Raw genomic sequence first — 7,932 nt, 5'->3', positions numbered from 1 at the left:
TGAGTGAGTGAGTTAGTGAGTGAGTGAGTGGGGAGTGAGTTAGCGAGGGGGTAGTAGAGAATGACTAACGGGGAGTGTGAGTGAATACATTTACTAAGAGGGGGAATATTACATTTGTGCAACAAGACCATAAATCAAGTGGAGTGTTACACGACGGTGCTGCAGAAAGTGGTAAAACATCATTGTGTAAGTAAGTTATTACACCATTGTATTCTGGTATTTGCAAGAATTGGTTGATTGATTAATGCTTTAAAACTAGGTCGTCTTTGGTGAGCAACGATCAAACTACCATTTTTGTTTTTGGTTCTTGCCTTTTTAATTTGATTTCTTGGATTAAAAAAAAGACGTAATGAAAATGAAACAAAGATGTGATATATGGTGGGTTTTTTCTTCTTTTTGCTGGTAAACATTGTAAATAAGTATTGGTTTTATATAAAGTTCGTGTCTGATTTAAATAATTCACACTGTAGATTTTTGATTAAAGCTGATCACATGAGTTTCACCATGTCACCGTGTCATAGCATCATGAGCGTACGCTAATCTAGAGAGAAATGACCTTCTGTGCCTTCAGTATGTGATAGTGTTCGTAAGATAAGGCTCCAATAAACACCATGTAAACAAAAGAATGATAAGCAAAGGCCAATAACCTGAATTACTAACAGAAGTTGTCTCTTTGTTCCACGAAATAATTAGTTGTTGCATCTAAGCTCTGTGTTCCGGTGGTGCATAATTCTGCTGCTTGGTCACTTGGTAATGCAGTACTCAGGTTACCAGTAGTTCACTCTCAAACTTCCTTCATCACAATATATATAAAGAGAGTTTCTAGACTGGTAATCGTGTCTGGTCATGATAAAACAACAGCTCCACTTCCTGTAAATTTCTTATCAAAAACTCTTCATTGAAGTGCATAGTGTACACTCCGCCGTTTGGCCCTTGTTTATAAAAAAAAATCCCCCAGTTCACGAATGACCCCTGGGGCCGAGGCTAAGAGGCAGTACACGAGAACACGCTAGGTTTCTTAAGGCAATCTTCTTAACTCATCACTCTAATCCCTATAATCTTTCTGGCTAATCTATGCCCAAAGAAGACAGGTAATGCACCTAAGGGGAGACCTGAAGTGTGGGGAAAGTAGTTTGAAGACCCGATTAGATAATCCTACCGTGATTTTCTTAAAGCAATGACATCAACTTGATGACGATAAAATTGCCTTCTCCTTCCGTCATTTCTATTAACATTACTTCGAAATAGTTCACATCTTGTTATTTAGAAGGTAGTATTTACGAGCAAAAATGGCAAAATAATACTATATAAAAGTGGTCGCCTGTCTTGAATATCTGCTATAGCATATATTCGAATGCGTTTATGAACACATAAAAATAACATTGAGTTTGAACCATACAGAATTCAGAAATCTGTGAAGCAATTATATCAGATATCGGATTTGCATCCGTGATATTGATAGAATGAGTTTCCTTTAAGGGGGCACACAGGATCACTAAAAGTGGGAAATTTTAAACATTGCTTTGTATTGTATCTTTAAAAGTTATGATGATAAGTAAATAAAAGTATACATTTTTAGAAAGGAATTGATCAAGAATCCAACTAGATAATCCAATCTTATACCTTCTAGTTTTGTGTCTTTAGAACATAAATATGCAATTTTCATCAATTTGGTAATTTGTTATGATGGACGAAAACAAATTGGCATGGAAAATCAAAGATGCAATACAAAACAATGTCTAAGATGTCCTATTTAAAGTGATTCTGCCTACCCTATTGTAAAAATGATCAAATTTACATGGTCACACAATAAATGTAGAAATTAAAGTTATTCACTTTTCATGTCACACAGTAAAATGTTGTGCAATTTAATATATCCCAATTCATTTTAATACAATGATACTTGACGTCAATAAAATATAAGATATTTTTACATCTTCAAGCGTTAATCTTTAGCCATTAAGATTAATCTTTACTCATATATCATAAATAGTCTATGTATGTGTATTACATAATTATAATTTTAATATAGACATATATATTTATATTACATAATTTATTATAATTATATAAATATGCACATGTATACTACTGCATAACCACATAATATTAAGATATACTATTCTTTCAAGTCATATAGTGTGTCAATCGTCCACAAAATGACTACCATCATTAGCATTATATTCTCTTAAGATATCGGTGCTCATTAATAGTAAAGGAGCTGTATACTATTATTGTTGGTCTTATACCATTGTCCACTTGGAAGTGGTCCTTCAAGGCAATTCTATTTATACCAATTCAGAGAACAAACTGGCGCTTAGTTGCAGTTAGTAAATATCTTTAAAGTTGCTATAAATAGGCTAAAAGATGAGCGTTAATGGACTAATAACCCTAAGTGTAATGTACAAACCATTCAAGAAAGACCTAACACATAACTCTCCTTTATTTATTCCTGTATAAGTAGACCTCTGTGATGGTTTTCGACCAGGTATTTAGTCAATACATCACCTTAAGCTTTTTTCAGCTATCCTCAAAATAATGTAAAATTGATCGGCCTCCTTCCACAACTCTTGACCAATGTAACATTAAATGATGTAGCCAAGAGCATGTTTTACACGTTACGGATTTTCCGATTGAGTAGTGCTGTGTATATAGGTAAAGGCTACAAGCCACCTTCTACCAAATATCGCCCCAGGTTTCATAGGGGGAAATTAGGAGTGAGAATGCCTGTCATGTCCATATGCTACCAGCAACTTATATCTGAATTGACTGGAGGCAAGGACTGCGTTAAGGATACAATTTTAATAAATTTGAAACTAGGTAAATTTTTTTGAGGCTATCAGAAAATTAATTACGCTGATTTGGCACTGATTAACTGGGTGTGACAGGTTTGGTAAATGTTTGCATAATTAAATATTTACTAAGTAGTTTAGTAATAAAAATGATACAATTATTGCTATATTATTTACAAAAAAAATAGTTATTTGTTCGTTATTTCATTCATTTACAAAGCCACACTGATGTCCCATGCTTAAATTTAAACAAAATAAAAAATAACTAAAATATGCCTTTCTAATTATTTTAATTAATCAAATTAAGATTTGATGTTGTAACAACAAAAGCCTGATTAACGAATCATCTAGCCTTTGTATCAACCTTTATATACTCGAGGCTCAAGAACAACGTTGTTATTACTTGTGGATATACTTGTGGATTGTTTTAGAAATAAACTCGAGAAAAAAATCCGGAGGCAAAATGTTGATTTTTCTGAAGGGTCGTCCTTGTTCAGTGCCGCCAATAAATTCGACGTGACCATAGCCGCAGCTTGTAAGCTCACACTCTCTTATTCCGGATTATTTTATGTCCATATTCCTGTACATAATCTTACATTTTCACAATATTATGTGCCCGTGTCTTATAGGGATAATAATATACCACGTAACTTTTACTCCCAGATTTTACTTCGACCATGTTTACCCTTAATTACCGAACATGTAGCGCCCTCTTAGGCAAATGTGTGCGGTAATTATAACATGCTATACACATGATGAGGGCGAATGTTTTTGCTGAGCTAGAAATGAGTACCACACATAATGTACCACAATGGCCTCATCCCAATGGCATAGTCCAATAACTTCAATTAAACAAAACAAGCATAGTGCATAATTTGACCTCAAGTTTCAGAGTATGAGTTTTGTACCCAAATTTTCAAAGGTCATTCAATGAATGTACAAATGTATTGGTGGTAAAGATGTATTGTGCGCTGATAGATGGGCATGTTGTGGATCCTAGTGACAATCTGTAAAACCTCTTACCATGTCCCGAAGTGTTACACTACTGTTTGTCCATTTATTACTAACACGTGTCTATTTGATGGTGTTAGATAAACTGGACTATTGTGCCAATTACTTGAATTACTGTCATTAGAACTCGGATTATGTTTCTTATTGACACCTTAAACCAGGTTAGGCAACTAATTTTCCAACTATTTTTACAGCATTCCAATTAACCGCATCGTGAACTGTATGCAATAGTATGCCCTATGTCTTGTGTTAAGTCCAAAAGTGAACTGTTCAAAATAGCTCAAAATACGACTGATTGGAACATTTTGTTGTTTACCGTTGTTATATTTGTGCTAATATTGCATTTTGCATCTGATTCCTCATCACCATCACCAATTTTTATCACACTTTATAAAATACTTTACGTCGAACCTTACTTTGTTGGTCTTATTTCCTCCATGCATTCTCCAAGCACTAGAATTTCGGTTACTGTGATTAATTGTGTGATGCTCAACTAGTCAAGCTTTAGATGCCGAAAGGGGATGTTTTTAAGCAATAAAGATTTATAGAGCGCTTTCCTCAAATACATCAAGTCATGTCTTGATGAGATTTCTTGCTTTGAGGTACAAACGTTGGATTCTCTTCATAATAAGAAAACCCTGGTACGATGACCAAGCTGGTTTGAGCAGTTATCTATCTAATCCCAGTCGGTCATGTGGAGGTCTTCTCTATTAACTTATGTCCAACTACTACAAGGTTTATTCATGTTACGCCATTGGCGTTTACAATTGAAACAAACTTCATCACAACAAATTGGATTGCCATTTGCTCAATGAAATAGTCAATTCTGCAGCAGGCAGATAACTGGGGTTATACACTATGGACACAATGCCCTCATCCCAATGGCATAATTCAATAACCTCAATTAAACAATCATAGCACAAAATTTGACCTCAAGTTGCAGAGTATGAGTTTTTGTACTCAAAATTTCAAAGGTCATTCAATGAATGTACAAATGTATTGGGGTTAAAGAACTGTGCCCCTGATAGATGAGCATGTTGTGGGTCCTAGTGATAGTAGCCTTTGGTTTAATAGCGTCACAGAAAAGTTTAATCTCCTGACTATACTGAATTAAGATTTAAATAATTGGAAGAACGGCAGTATACACTTCGTCTTGGTTAATGCACGCGTCAAATGAAGCACTACCTTAACTTAAGTGTTATCGGGGATTTTTTACACTACCAATTATTATTTCAAAGAAAACTTGAGGTGAATTTGTTTAGGTATCAAGTGTACGTTAACAATAGTCTATTGATAAGCATGCCCTAATTTCATATTGGGTTGATTGAAGAAGCTTTGTTAAGCGAGGCCATCGCAGATAGATGATACGTGTTGAAACACCAGGGAAGGCTACCGGAGAACATCCACCTCCATTGTGTTTTCATTGTTGTTATTGTCCACAAGGAACCATACACTGATGGTATTAGCCTACGTCACATCGAGCACAGATCCTGCATCACGCCTGGTTACGGATTTAGATACCTTTAGAGGCAAACCCAACCTACATAAAGACAACAAAACAAGAAAGTGAAAAAAAGAGAGAGAGAAAAAGTCATGAGATGCCTAGTTGTATGCATGACATGTCAATGAAAGACATCAAAAGATGGACTACAAGCGCCAGAAGGTATGTCCTAGAGTGGCGATCCTATCCACGCGACGTCCACCCGCTATTGACAAGGACACGGGGTGTGTCCGTCCTAGAAGACCAACAAGAGACCATTCGTCGAATTTATTGACAGATTTTTACCGAGGCTATTTAGATGCACAAGTTCTTGATTTTACCGCAATATTATGTTTGTTTTGTTCAGCAACCGACAGAATAAGTGAATTAACATTAGGGATAGTAAACCAGGTCACTTTGAAAAGGGAAAGAAATAAAATACATTCAATGATAAAAAAAAACCCAGTCTTTCGAAATATGTGATGCCTGAAGTATCATTTTATAATGTTATTCTTTCCTCAAAATAACGCACAAATGCTGGAGCTGAATGCTTTGGTTAGAGTCATCCAGCAGCTAACCATCAGCACTCCACCAATGTTTTGACCTGTAGCCAACCTGGGCGGTCCGTGGATCGACCCATCACTCTGCAAAGACTCCGACACCCCTGAGAAACTTACACATCTGTCAAGAGAACGACACAAATGTGGTTTCACTTGTTGTGTGCAGTCGACTCAAATGAGGCTAGAATACTTTGATTGTAGCGTTTGGGATATGTGAGAGAACTTACCGTTTCCATTATAGTAATTCTTCTCCCATTGCACATGTGAGGATATCATATCAAGGTCTGATGAATGTGCTCATCTTTCAAAAGGCGTTCCTATTTAAAGAAAACAACACAAATAAGAGCCTGTTAAGTATTTTTAATATATACATGTATATTAAAGTTAATAAATTTTTATTCATTTTCATAAATAACTCCAGGATCTGTGCATATATCAACCTTTACTACAAAAAGTTTAAATAAATGGTTGAAAGGCCCATTTAGTGATACCAGCGTAGGTGTAACAAAATTAAAATTGTGTACAAATTGTCTAAAAGTGAAGGAGAAGTCATTCAACTTGCCATTCAGTATTTTGGAAATGAAACATTTGGCAACAAACGAAGAAGACAGCAGTATTGACAAAGTTTAAGCCCCATTCAAATACATGTAGCATATTTCTCTACTTAGTAAGTGAATTACAAATTCGTGTAAAATGTCTATTGTTTTGATACGCGGCTTTCAGCTTAACCACTAGCAGGTAATATTAGCACATCTGTAACAAATGAGCCAAAACCTGAATTTTTATCATGATCCTCCTGATGAGCAAACAACTGAATGGGCCTTTTATAACGAGACATGTTAGATTATGATGTCCATGATAATAACAATAATCTTCAGTTAGAATTGTAGCTGTCTTCCCAAGGTCATGAATATCATACAACTCCAACCAAATTCAACTCATATTAGTCACTAATTTCTAAGGTGTCAAAGGGGCCCGTGGTTTATTCTGGCCCATAGCCCTGTCCTGCATCTGATATAAATTTGTCACTAGGAACATCAGCATGATGGATAAGGATATTATCCAGATTATGATGATATTGGCTATAAAAACTATTCAACACGCACATAAAGTATGTTAGGATTCCGCGAAGACGCGAGTGGTTGACTTCGCCAGGCTTCACTAGGATCCACAGCATGCTCATCTATAAGGGGAACAGTTCTTAAACCCCAATGCATTTGTACATTCATTGAATGACCTTTGAAAATTTGGGTACAAAAACTCATACTCTGCAACTTGAGGTCAAATGTTGCACTATGATTAGGTAATTGAGGTTATTGGACTATGCCATTGGGATGAGGCCATTGTGGTCCATGAGGCTTTGAATGTCTGAATAAATATCTGGTGGACATTCATTAGTGTCTGCCAGTTTCAACATTGATCATATTTTTCAATTGTCATTATGTTCATTCAATCATTTTTAACGTTAGTCACTTTTAAATTTTATTAGTAGTCGTTGGATGAATTATATTTTTTAAAGAATATGATGGGGTTCTGAAACTATGCCTTACGTAAATAAACCGTGACCTTGTGAATGTTTTATCTTATCATATTTACACGCAAACCATAGACTTCAAAATAAAATAATGTTAAGGAAGAACGTGTGTCTGATCAAGTTGATTCCGGTATGGAGTGTGGAGAGACCAACCCTGCAATCACAGTGTGCTACAATAACATATCATTTATAACTAAAAGTATCATAATGATAGGAATTATGGTGAAATCTGAATGATATCGTCATTAAATTATTGTATCAAGCATAATAATTATCAGTTGCATAGTGTTATTGTTTTTCATTTAAATAAAAAACGAATGCACTGTATAAAATGTTCAGGGTACGATAGAAAGTGCCATCGGTACCTAAAGCGGAGCACCGATAGCGCTATAGGACCAAAAAAGATGCTGTGCCTTAATTAAAAATCTATTCTACTTCAACTATGTTAAGATTCCAACAAGATGTCAGTGGTTTTCCTCGGATCTATATGACTGTCTCAAAGTTGTCTGACGTGAATTCCTGTATGTCTGCCAGAATTAGCATAGAGCATAATAT

At 35.4% G+C, this 7,932-nt stretch overlaps 1 long non-coding RNA gene across 1 annotated transcript in view; it reads right to left on the bottom strand.

The window, feature by feature from the left end:
- Positions 1-1,838: 1,838 nt before the first annotated feature.
- The window catches only part of LOC140153664 (uncharacterized), a 30,598-nt gene continuing 24,504 nt past the window's right edge, over positions 1,839-7,932 (bottom strand). Inside the window, exons 2-3 of the long non-coding RNA XR_011859132.1 lie at positions 6,071-6,160; positions 1,839-5,343 (exon numbers count right to left, since the gene is read on the bottom strand). This is a non-coding gene — a long non-coding RNA (uncharacterized lncRNA). The remainder of the gene's footprint in view (positions 5,344-6,070; positions 6,161-7,932) is intronic.

The sequence above is a fragment of the Amphiura filiformis genome, chromosome 5 (genome assembly GCF_039555335.1).
Source record: "Amphiura filiformis chromosome 5, Afil_fr2py, whole genome shotgun sequence".
Lineage (NCBI taxonomy): Eukaryota > Metazoa > Echinodermata > Ophiuroidea > Amphilepidida > Amphiuridae > Amphiura > Amphiura filiformis.
The sequence above is the reverse complement of the archived record's forward strand: the minus strand, read 5'-3'. Positions and strand labels throughout refer to the sequence as shown.